Consider the following 11821-nt stretch of genomic DNA (forward strand, 5'->3'; position numbering starts at 1 on the left):
GGGGGGGGGGGGGGGGGGGGAGGGAGCATTCTTGCGGGAAGTTTGAGCCTATTTCATGGGGGAAAAATTAGGAAGATTAGGATGAAGGCCCAGTGTCTGATTCGGTATTTTACAGAGAACCAGTGTAGTGCCTGGAGCGCTTGAGAGATGAGCTCTTGTTGGTTGATGTTGCTAAGAGGCCTAGATGCCATTTTTTCATCTAACTGAAGCTAAGCTTTTTCATAAGTATACTGAACTGCAGTACTCTAATCTGGAGGTTACTAAAATGTAGATTTTCTCCAACAGAAAACTGCACAAATTCCTAGCCAGTCATAAGCAATCAGAAAGAAAAAAAATGTACATTTTTCTAGATGCCATAGCAACTTTAGTGTAAAACATGTTGCTTCCTTTTAAGTAGGCAATCTTTAATTAATAACAAACAATCAAATAATAATCAAATATAATGTTGGAGGGGAAAAATATTTTACTAGCTGTAGTTGGCCAGAATGACTTGCCCTTTTTCTTTTCTTAAGGGTAAGAATTCCAGTAATACCTTGGCTAACTGCTGGAAAATATGGTTTGTTATCATTGTACAATAAAAGCTGAAATTTAAAAAATGGTAGATTTGTTACTGGGAATGCCTAGCATTCTCAATTTAAAAAAAAACTCTATTTCCCCCCACAAACAGAAGTACCTTTCTATGTCTTCTCTGAATTTTCATTATTTTTCTAGTCTTGTATATTAATGTTGCTGCACTTCATTCAGAGAAGCAAATACAATTAGTAACTTCCTTGAAAAACTGCCTCAGTTTGTGGCCATACTAATGTATTTGATATAGATTTTAGTGACAAAAACAGTGATATTAATGTTGTCATCTATGTCACAGTGTCTGGAATCATAAAAATACCTAAAAGGTTACATTTTAAATTATGGGAAAGTATTAAATGAAATAAATTCATCCATTTCTCTGATGTGCCAAAGCCATATAGTCAGCATCAAATCCAACATTTTTAAAAGATACAGTTGCTCATATTAAATCAGAAGTCATTTGTTTATTGCAGTAGAGCATGGGAACAGAATGCAGTCGTAGTAAACACGTCTGAAGTAATTTTTACAGGGTTGGTATGTTAGAATTTGTACTGTTTTAAATGAAACAAAATCATATACCTCTGCCTTTTAGAAGTCAGTGACCCCAGCCAAATGAGTAAATTAAGGGTCTAAAGGTCATAGAAGAGTAATTGGAAGAACTTTTTTTTAAGTGGGTGCATTGGCATTCTAGGATTTCAACTAGAGGGATACTCATGAACTTTCTAATGATGTTTTCTACCCTGCCCCCCCCACCAAATGGAAAATACCAATACCAATTTGTCAAAACTGAAATTGTACATGAGAGAGGCAGTTACAATGGGAGTATTACTATGGACAAGACATTGTATTTTTTACCATATGTAGCCTTAGCCTACTTAGAGTAGGACAGACTCAGACAAGGACCCTGGTCAAGACTGGTACCATGTCTACAGTAGCACTTTCACAATTGGTACTAACATTAGAGATGTGTTAGAAGTAGTAACATAGTGGATATTACATCTAGAAGAGGCTACTGTAGTGTAGAGAAGTCTTTTTATACTTGTAAAGCTCAGTTCTGCACCATGGCAAAGAAAAATAAACAATATAATCTCATAAATCCAGAATTCTTGAAAATCTGGCACTTAAAAAAATATACTACATTGGGGAGTAGCAGCGGCTGGTCCTGGAGCAGTGGAGGGGGAAGCTTCCATGTGGTGGCTGCCACTGCCATCCACCTCCCTGTCTTGCCAGCCCGTGTGCAGCCACTCCTCCAGGACCAGCTGCTGATCTGGTTTAAAAAATCTGGAATTCTCAAATTTGCAGGTGCTCGGTCCCAAGCATGCTGGATTTATGAGGTTATACTGTATTTGAATACCTCTCATTTACATAGCATCTCTGTATCTTGAACGATGGTAAAGACATTTGCAGTCTTAACCACAAACCATATACACAGGCATCACCTCATGCACCACTGAAGTATATCCTGTCTCTGGGACAAAACACAGCAGCTGTTTAACAGCACAGATCAATGGTATACAACAGTACTAGATAGGAAATTAAAATAGTTTCTCCAATCCAGACTTCAGAGGAAATTTTTGATACATGAAATGTAGCTGCCTGGTACATAATTTGGCACAAGTGTTAAAGTAAATGGTATGCAAAAATTCAGAACTCTTGGTTCAGAGATGATACCTTTTATTAGACCAACTGGGAACTTGTCTTTTTTGCAGTTTTCCCAGTTGGTATAATCTCTGAACCAAGAGTTCTGGATTTTTGCATTTCTTCTCATCTCAGACCAACAAGGCTACCAAATAAATTGCTGAAGTAAATGGTATCATTTTAAAAAGTTCCATAGGCTCTTTCATGGCAAGACATAGTAAAGTGTTCTTGTTTTCATGCAACTGTCACTGAGTTAGATCCTCAGCTAGTGTAAATTAGTAAAGGTCTACTCAAATCACTAGATGGTCCTCAAATTCAACAGGATTAGATGCCTATATACCAGCTAAGGGCCAGACCCTCTGCCTCCAACTGAAAGCTTCAGAGGGAAGCCTACCTATTTAATATCTTGAAGGAAAATTATTTCAGTAATGAAATGAAGGAATGAGAGGTCTACCAGGTTTTTCCAGGATGGGTTCATTATTATTATCTATTTATGTACTTATTTATTTTTGAAGTCAATGACTGCATCTGCATGAGACGCTTACTGTGAAGTTGCCTAGTAGGGCTGTGTGAAGCTTTGGTTGCTGATTTGATTCAGTAGCCAAATCTCCGAATCTGAATGGAATCAGGAAACCCTTTATTTTCTCTGAGTTGAACTGGAACCCTCCAAATTGATTTGGAGAGATTTGGACATAGACACAGCTTTAAATGTTTTTTCTACATACCTCAAGGTACCAGGCAGCTCATGAGTGCTGTGGAGCTGGGGTCGATTGAGCATCCCACAGGAGTGTGTTGGGGGGGTGGTCTCAAGCGCACTTGGCAGTAGACCTGGAAGTGGACCAGAAACACTTCCAGTCCACTTTCGGGTCCTCCAGGGAATGTGCATGGGGACCCTCCCTGCACCCTCCCCAGCTCAGTGACTGGTGCCTGCTGGGTCTGGGGGCGGTCACCCAGGGCCCCCCTGTGGCTGATCACCAAGCTGGGGGATGCGGGAGTCCCCAGCATGCTCCCTGGTGGCCCCAAAAGTGGACTGGAAGTAATTCCGGTCCACTTCTGGGTTCACTACCAAGTATGCAGGGCCCCTCCACCATGTTCCTGTGGGATCTGTCCCAGCATCGCAGCATTCATGGGCCGTGCCTGGTACCTTGAGGTATGTAGAAAAAACATTTAAAGCTGTGTCTATGGCCGAATCGCTGATTCTCTGAATCATCATCAAAGCTTCAGATTCAGCTGAATCAAATCAGGAACAGTGATCTGAATCAACGAATTGAATCACTGTTCCTGATTCGGGCCAAATCTGAATCTTAATTGCTTCGGGCCCATTTCGCACACCCCTACTAATTAGCTCATCAGTAAACATCTCAGCATGTACACATGCAGTGCTAATAGGACGGAGAAAACTAATTAATTCTGTGATACTTGTGTTACAGGTATTAACCTGTGGCAGAGGTTTTTACTCTGTAGCAAGGCACCTGTAGATGCTGATGGAGTTGGCTGGGACAGGAGGGTGCTTCAGTGTGGGGGCTGCCTGCTGGCTATCCCTACAATGAAGCACCCTCATGCCCTAGCCAGCTTTTCCACAGCATGTTGAGCTAGTTTGGAGCAGGCCCAGCCTGGCAAGCTGACCACCCAGATCCTCTGCCAACTGGCACTGCCTAAACCCGGCTCAACGTGCTGTAGTCCTAGGCATGCCTGGGAGCAATAAACTCTGGTGCAATGTCTGCCTCAGTTTGTTGCTGAGCATTAATTGCATGTGAAGCTGCATCTGTTGAGGTAAAGTTTTGAATAAGTGCTGCCAATGCTAGAACTTAGTTTGGCTGCAAGTGGAAAATTCCATATAAGAATCAGAGCTGCCCTTTCTGTAACCTTTAGAGCTGTCAATCAGCCATGACCCAGTTTCTCTCTCTGCACATGCTCAGTAGGTGTAAAGTCTCTGACTAGACGCAGACTCAGAAGAGATTGCTGTGACGTCAGGGGACGAGAACTTTCTGGGCTAGGAGCAAGCTAATTGGCCACGGTTTTCCTATAAAAGTTTCTAGCCCCCCACTTCGGGGGGGGGTAGTTGTGGGTGTGTGCGGTGGTGAGTTGGTTAGAGATAGTTTTGAAGTAGTGGGTGTTAAAGAGTTGGTCCTACGGGACAATTGGTTAGTGAGTTTAGAGGAGATTGCCATACTGAGGAGAGAGAAAGCTATAGAAGGCTTCTCCTCTATTGTTGATTCATGTTAATCTTCGGTGGTTGCTGAGATGACGGCCAGGAGTCATCTCCACGATCAGCCCAACTCTCCAGCTACCAGACTTCTCATCTGCAGCAATCGTGAATTGGCGTCACAAAGGAGACTGGACAGTTCACCAGTTACAGTTTGTTTGTCTGTGTTCCACCATATGAGATGTTGACCAGCCCTAGGACTAACCAACAGGCAGCTGCCCCTAGCCTCCGGGCTAGATAGCAAGGGCTTGTTGGGGAACCCTGTGGGCCAACAGACCCCTTTGCATTGTGTTTGTATTCAAAGACTGTAACCGAAGAATCATCACCTACGCCTACAAAGCGTAAGTTGAATAAACCCTTGTTAATTTGGAACCAAGAACAATTTACGAGTCTCAGTTCTCCTCGCCTGAAAACCCGGCCTGTTTCCGTGTTCAATTGCCACCCCGGCCCATCGTGACACTGGGGCTTGGTTCATCTCCCTGGGACAGCATCCAGTGTGTATTTCTTGGTCAGCTCCTATTTAAGTAATGATTCATGCAAGTAGTGATTTGATAGGAGCAGAACAGGATACTTCTGTATTTTGGTGGGCTGTATATGTTTTGAACTGGAGAAATATGTCCTCTTTTTTGAATTGAGGATTAAATGAAAAAAGTTACGTTCCTCCCCACCCATCCCTGTGCTGATGTAATGATAACAACAAAAACAGCCAATATAAGAAAAAATGTAAAAACTGTTTTGTGGTTTGTTGTACAAAAATGGATCCCACAAAATTTCAGAATATTTGTTTAATGAATTCCATACACTCCTAACTATGACAAAACTTGTGAGTCATAAGCTAGCGTGCCTTGGTAATTCTTCAAATTTGGACAAACTGGCACGGATAATTTTTTTTTTAAGTCAACAAAACTGTATTTATAATGTTTGACAAACTAACTGTGCTTTACTTCAGGCTGTTGTATCTGGTTTCTTCTGATACCTTTCACCAATTCATTTGATAGCTCTGTTGTGCAGAACTAGCCAAATCTAATGTACATACTGGAGCTTACATGGTCAAGTGGAATTACATCCTTGCCTTATAACTTTTGTGAACCCAGATTTGCATGTGATTGGAGTTCAGTAGAATAATGTATCCAGTAGTCTCAGTTGCCACTGTGTCACTGGCAGAAATTTGTCCATATAATAAAAACTACCCAATTTTGACAAATTCCAGCCAAATTTGTAACCTCTGATCAGGAGAGGTCAAGTACTGGAAGAAAATTATTCTGAAATGTCATATGTTCAACCTAGATCAGTCCAGCCCCTAGGTATCTAATGTTCACAGCTAGTACTTATTTGGCAGATGACATAAGTGCTCATTGGCCTTGGCAATATTGCAAAGGTAATTTTCATAAGAACCGACAGTTGTTCAAATACTTTGCTTTCATATAAATATTGTGTGGGGTTTTTTATTCATCTTGTAGCTTCATGGTCAATACCTCAGCTGTTGCTTTTATTTGGTTTTCTAAGTTATTTATGAAGTAGATTAGTTTAGAGAAGTCTCTCCAATTAAAATGGATGCAAAAAAAACTTCTAGGTCATCATTGCCCTACATCAACTAATAGTAGCAATTGACTTCCTTGAAAGTCTGTAATTTGCCTTTTTTGCAATTTGTTATGAGGTGATCCAGCTTGTGCCCCTTGAATCATTGCCTAATGATTCAGTGATTCAAACCCTATGCCTAAGAGGGTATGGGTATATCAAGAAAAGAAGTTTAGAGAAATAGGAAAGCAAGCACCAGAACTCTAAATAGACAGTTCCCTCAGTCCAAGAAAGAAAAATTCCAAGAGTATAGCATCGATTCTTTTCTCTCTGTTCTGCCTTGGGTTGGGAGAAATGTGATGTTGGACTGGTCCGTAGTGTTATCTTTGGTGGGGCTTGTGATTATATTTTCTATATCTGTGTAGATGCTGGGATACTGCTCTCATTGGGCTGAGTGTCCAATGAGCATGTCAGGTCTGAATTCTGTCTTTCAAATCTGTTAAGGTTATTCAGAGCCTGGGTGGGTGCCCTTTTTTTATTTAGCCAATACAAACAGTAATGTAGAATTTAAAATAGTTATGCATTTCAAACATTGTCATAATAAAATCATATAGAAGTGAATTTCTTACATATTCTCAAAGAGATTGTTTTGTCTAATTTACTTGATGTTTAGCTAAATGCAGAATCCTGTTATGAAACCAGCAGTGAAAATTGTTATAAGATTAGTATCATATGAAGATGTTCCATGAAATATCACAAAGTATCCATCAAAGTCATCACATCAGTTGAGTGCAATCTGATGCAAAGGGTAGGTATTTCTTTATGGCAGCATCGTCAAAGGACCCAGTTGACACATGTCGTATTATTTAAGTTCATGAAAGTGACTGAGAAACAGCTATTTTCTAATGTAGTGCATTCAGCCCCTTTGCACAGTCAGCCCATCACTTGGCTCAAAGCTGTATTTAGATTAAAAAAATAATGGATCAAATCAGGTGAAAACTCATTTAGCAAAAAGAAAATAAAGACCAATACCCCCTCCCTGCTCCCCCCACCCCCAAAAACCCAACACCAAACAAACAGTGCCCCTCCCCAGACCAAACTCCCTTACATTAAAAATGACAGAAGGGTCCCCAAACAGAGATTACAGCCCTCCAGTTGTGGCTTCACTATGGTAAACTAAATCATCTGTACAAGCTGGTTCCAATAAACCATTCAATGTGATAAAGGGGTACTATTATATTACAAAGCCCAGAAGGCTCTGGTACTTCCACAATCATGAACCGAATAGGTTAAAAGTATTTTAATGTGACTGACATAGTTTTCTACAGTGAAAACAGAGCTACAGGCAGAAAATATCTCTTTATTAACGTTTACAGTAGGTCACCAGGACAAATTAAGAGGAGGTAATCTGGTTTGTTCCAATCATTCAATACTGTGAAAAGAGTTTAGGAACCTTATGTAAAAGCAGCCAGGAAGCAAGTATGTGTTATGAGAAGTCTTGTAATAAAAAGTTGCTCTTTTGAGAAATGAATTGTATTTTACTGTTGAATGGAAGCCTCTGAAAAAGTAATTAGGTCTTTTAATTGAGGGAAAGTTAGACCAGGGTAAGCCTCTGGAAGGAAGTTTTCCTATTTTTATACTGCTTTCCTGTTTCATACTGTTTTTCCATGACTTGGGTAAATGGAGAATGTTGGAACAAAGGAGAAACAGAGTTTACTTTAAACAATACCCTTCACCTCCTCCACTTTTTTTAAAGACCTTCCCAGTTTTCTGAGATTTTTCTCACCTATGGTCATTTAAGGCACAATAAGAAAGGAAAAAGGAAAAAGGCAAAAGCAAAGTACAGCCAAATCCCAGAGTCCTTACTCAGGTGCTAATGTATCCCTCTTGCTGAAGAGCATGTGAGAAGGGACTAAAGGAAGAAAGAACCACTTCAGGTTTCACCACCTCAGAATTCATCAGATTTTGTGTCCGGGGGACTAGAAAGCACCAGGAAGGTCAGGCCTTAAAATTTACATTGTTATTTGGGGTTTTGTCAGAGTCCAAGACTTGTGTAGGCAAGCTTCCTGGCAGCAAAGCTCTATTGAATCTTCTTGCCAGTGGCTGCTTTTTGGGACTGTCCTCCAGTGGGGATTTCTTAGCTAGATGGGCTCATCAGGAATGTCAAAGTAGATTCAAGTGGGCACTTTTACGTGTGCTCCGATGCACTCGATTAATCAAGTCGGTTCGAAATGGAACGCTCCAGCTTGCTGCAGTTTCTTGTATATTCAGCATCCCCATGTTTCAAAATGGCGGTGGGGGTGGTTTAACAAAACCATGTTGAACAAGCTTAAAAGCACATGTGCTGCCATTTTGAAATGCGGGATGCTGAATACAGGAGATGCTGAGGGCATTTTAATTGGAGTGGCTCCTGAGATCTGCTTTAATTAAAACACCCCCTCTTCCTCAACCCAGAGTACGTGTATAGATGCCCTGTATTGGATCTATGTAGAGTCTCTGCATAAAGATCATGTCATGGATTGGCCCCTTAGTTTTTACTCAGTTAAAGTTTGCGGTGCATCCAGTCCTGAAACTGGTAGCCAGCTGCTGTCCCTTGACTTTACTGAAAGTCACTGGGAGCTTTGGTTGAGGGAGAGGAGATGTAAAAAAAGGAGAGCAGAGGCTTTATGAATTGGGCTTGTCTCAGTGAACATGAACTTTATACAAACTTTTGTGGTCAACACAATGTGGGGCCAGGTGCTCAGCTAATGAAAACTAAATAGCGTACACTTTGGACTGGATCCTCAGTTGATGTAAATCAGCATAGCTCTATTAACATCCGTGGAATGACACAAGGTTATGGCAAGTGAGTTAACTAGCCCTTTGTTTTGTATCTGATTCATTACAGGCTTGAAGGCTGCCATAAATTGGTTATGAACGCACCTATGTGTCCATGTATATACTTATGCTGAGATGCTACCAGCCTGCACTGCATCTTTCACACGATAATCATTGCGATTAATTGTGTCGATTATAGCCAGCAAATCTGACATTGAGAGAACTTCCCTTAGTTGTGCAATGCTTGAAAATGAAAAATGGATGCAAATATTAAGTAAAACTTGTCACAACAAATATGGAATAAAAAAAATGGTTTGAAATCCTCTGTATCATTTATGATGTAATCTCTTGGCAATAGAAAACTGGCAGTGCGCTACAGTCATGCTTTCAATTACATTACTAAGTAATCACACATTAAAGTCTGATGGCAAATGATTCTTTATTCCCAGGGTGGCCTGTCCAATTGTTTTCTAAATTGGTTTCAGGAATAAGGATGCAAGCATGACTGCAAAAATATTATTTATGGTTTGGAAGTCCTGTTTTGTATTTTTTTTTTTCTGGCAGATAGTTCAGAGCAAAATACAGTTTATTAGTTGTAGCTTCATGTTTTAGTTTGACAGTTAAGAAATGCTTAGTCTTAATGATAAACTTGCTTGAGTGGATAGAATTGTCAAATTTCTATTGCCACTAGATATGTTGTGTGTCCCAGAGGAAAACGTATACCTCTGAGGAAGGTCCTCTGCTGGAACTTGGCGTTCACTGAAGAGAAAAATAGTTATCTCTCGCCTCCTTGGTTTTGCATCAGCTATAAGATGGCACAAGTAATATTCTCAGTTTGGTAGCATTTTGACTGTGGTGGATTCTGCAGATTTGATCAAATAAAATACTTATTTCTCCTTCCCTTAGAAAAACAAAACACCCCCCCACACACACACAAGTAAAGTGCTGTGAGGATTTTTCTTTTTCTCTTTTTTTAACTCCCCAGAAGAATGAAGAAAGTATTCAAAGCTTTGGATTTGATTTCAAATAATGGAAGAAATGGACAGTTAAGCATTTTAAATTTGTTCTTAAATTACGCACCATGTCAGTAAGACACATTTGTATTGGTTAACATGATCACTGAGACTTTTGGTTTATACTGAAAAATGCAAACGTTAGATATTACATTACTTTATAGATCTTTGTATGGCTTTATAGTTTGGGAATATTTGGTAACTGCAATGTTTTTTTCATAGGCAAAGCATCATGCAGGCAGGATCTGGGGCTAGTGCTATATAATTGGGTTACCATTAGTACTGGGATGGAGTTCAAGGTATTTGTTTAGGTCTATACAGACATATATAAAGCATGATTATCTGAGAAAAGGGCCTGTGTGGTCATGCTGTACTGAATATTATTAGAGTGATGTTAGAAGGGACAATCCTTTAACTCAAATGGTTGCGGGCTAGTGTGGCGCAGTCCCTAAAGTGCACGGTTGAGGTTACCAAGTGCAAGACCATGGCAGAAGCGCTTACAGTGTGGCCCTGTCAGATTCTAACAAAACTGTGAATTCTGCTAAATACCTTATCACAAGGATATAAAAAAGGGAAGTAGGGAGCTGCCTCCAGTTAGCTCTTTTCTGGTGCACAGAGGGGCTTCAACTGTCTGACTTGAGACTTCCTTTCTTTGGCCTACCACAGCACAGATTTGTTAAGTTTCTGGACATACTGCAAAGCTCATCTATTTTTCTTAGGCATCTGGGCAGAGTGAGTTAGGAAGAAAATGGATTTGGTTTGGCTTGTGTTTTTACTGTTATCAGTGGATGATTTGATGTGGCCTTTGTTGGAAAAGACCTGATCTCATCACCTACCCCCATGATGTAAGTAGTTCCTTACTGCGTAAGTATTCTGATTCACAGCAACAAGAAATGAGTAAGGGAAGATCCAGTGTAAGTGTGCTAATAAAGGCCTTATTTTTTCATGAATCTTTTACATAATATTTTTTACATACTATAACATGTACAGGATCATTAGAATGGGGCTGTAGGAATTGAAGTAAACAAATACACATGTTCTTAGTGAAGCCAACAGTTTGCATTATTAGTATCTCATTCAGTGCACTTGAGAGATGATTGAACATTAGAAAGGCCTGTATTCAGTGATAATTAAAAACAAGGTCTTGGACAACTATATGAGGCAATGGCAGGTAGGCCACTGAACAGAAACAGAAGAATTGATAACTATTCCTAAATGTAAAGAAAATAAGGTTAATAAAATGGCAATGTACCTGGGTGTGCCTCCTCTAGTAAATGAGAAAAATGGCCAGGAAAAAGAAGATTGGAAAAGCTTTTATTAATCTGATCATAACTATTACTGATGTTTGGTTTCTGCTACAAATGCCCTGAAATGAATTAGAAAACTGTCCAACTTCCTTTACAGTACAATGACATGGTGTCCTTTTCAAAACATGTTTTTAAATAGTCAGGAACAGTTTTGATATCAAGGGTACAGTGTACTTAATTATTTTATTACAGTGACTACAAACGCTAGAAGAGATCAGAAGTCTTTTGCACTGGAAAACATACCATCTGATTTTTTGTAATCTAACTGGATAAGACAAGTTATACAGTAGGTATGGGAGCAAGGCATAGTGGGGAGCCGGAGGAAAAGCAAGGGCAACATTGGACCCCTGCTGAACCAGATGGGACAACTGACAACTGACACCCATGAAAAAGCCAACCTATTAAATGGGTACTTTGCATCAGTCTTTCATCAGTCCCACGGGATGCCCATGCCCACCATGGGACAGGGAGGTCTGGGTGAGGGAGATCCCCTGCCCTCCATTAATGCTGAACTCATGAAGGAACACCTTGAGAGGCTGGATGCCTTCAAGTCAGCTGGCCCTTACAATCTACAACCCAGGGTACTCAAGGAGCTGGCGAGCATCATAGCCCAGCCCCTGGCACGGATCTTTGAAAACTCCTGGCGCTCTGGTGTAGTGCCCGAAGACTGGAAGAAGGCCAATGTGGTGCCGATCTTCAAGAAAGGGAGGAAAGTGGATCCGGCAAACTATAGGCCCATCAGCCTGACTTCTATC

At 40.5% G+C, this 11821-nt stretch overlaps 1 long non-coding RNA gene across 1 annotated transcript in view; it reads left to right on the top strand.

Annotated features, from left to right (window-relative positions):
- LOC109299329 overlaps positions 1-11821 on the top strand; it is a 16576-nt gene that overhangs the window by 1151 nt on the left and 3604 nt on the right. Inside the window, exon 2 of the long non-coding RNA XR_002097816.1 lies at positions 4313-4318. This is a non-coding gene — a long non-coding RNA (uncharacterized LOC109299329). The remainder of the gene's footprint in view (positions 1-4312; positions 4319-11821) is intronic.

This window comes from Gavialis gangeticus, unplaced genomic scaffold (assembly GCF_001723915.1).
Source record: "Gavialis gangeticus isolate Ggan-Ray unplaced genomic scaffold, GavGan_comp1, whole genome shotgun sequence".
NCBI lineage: Eukaryota > Metazoa > Chordata > Crocodylia > Gavialidae > Gavialis > Gavialis gangeticus.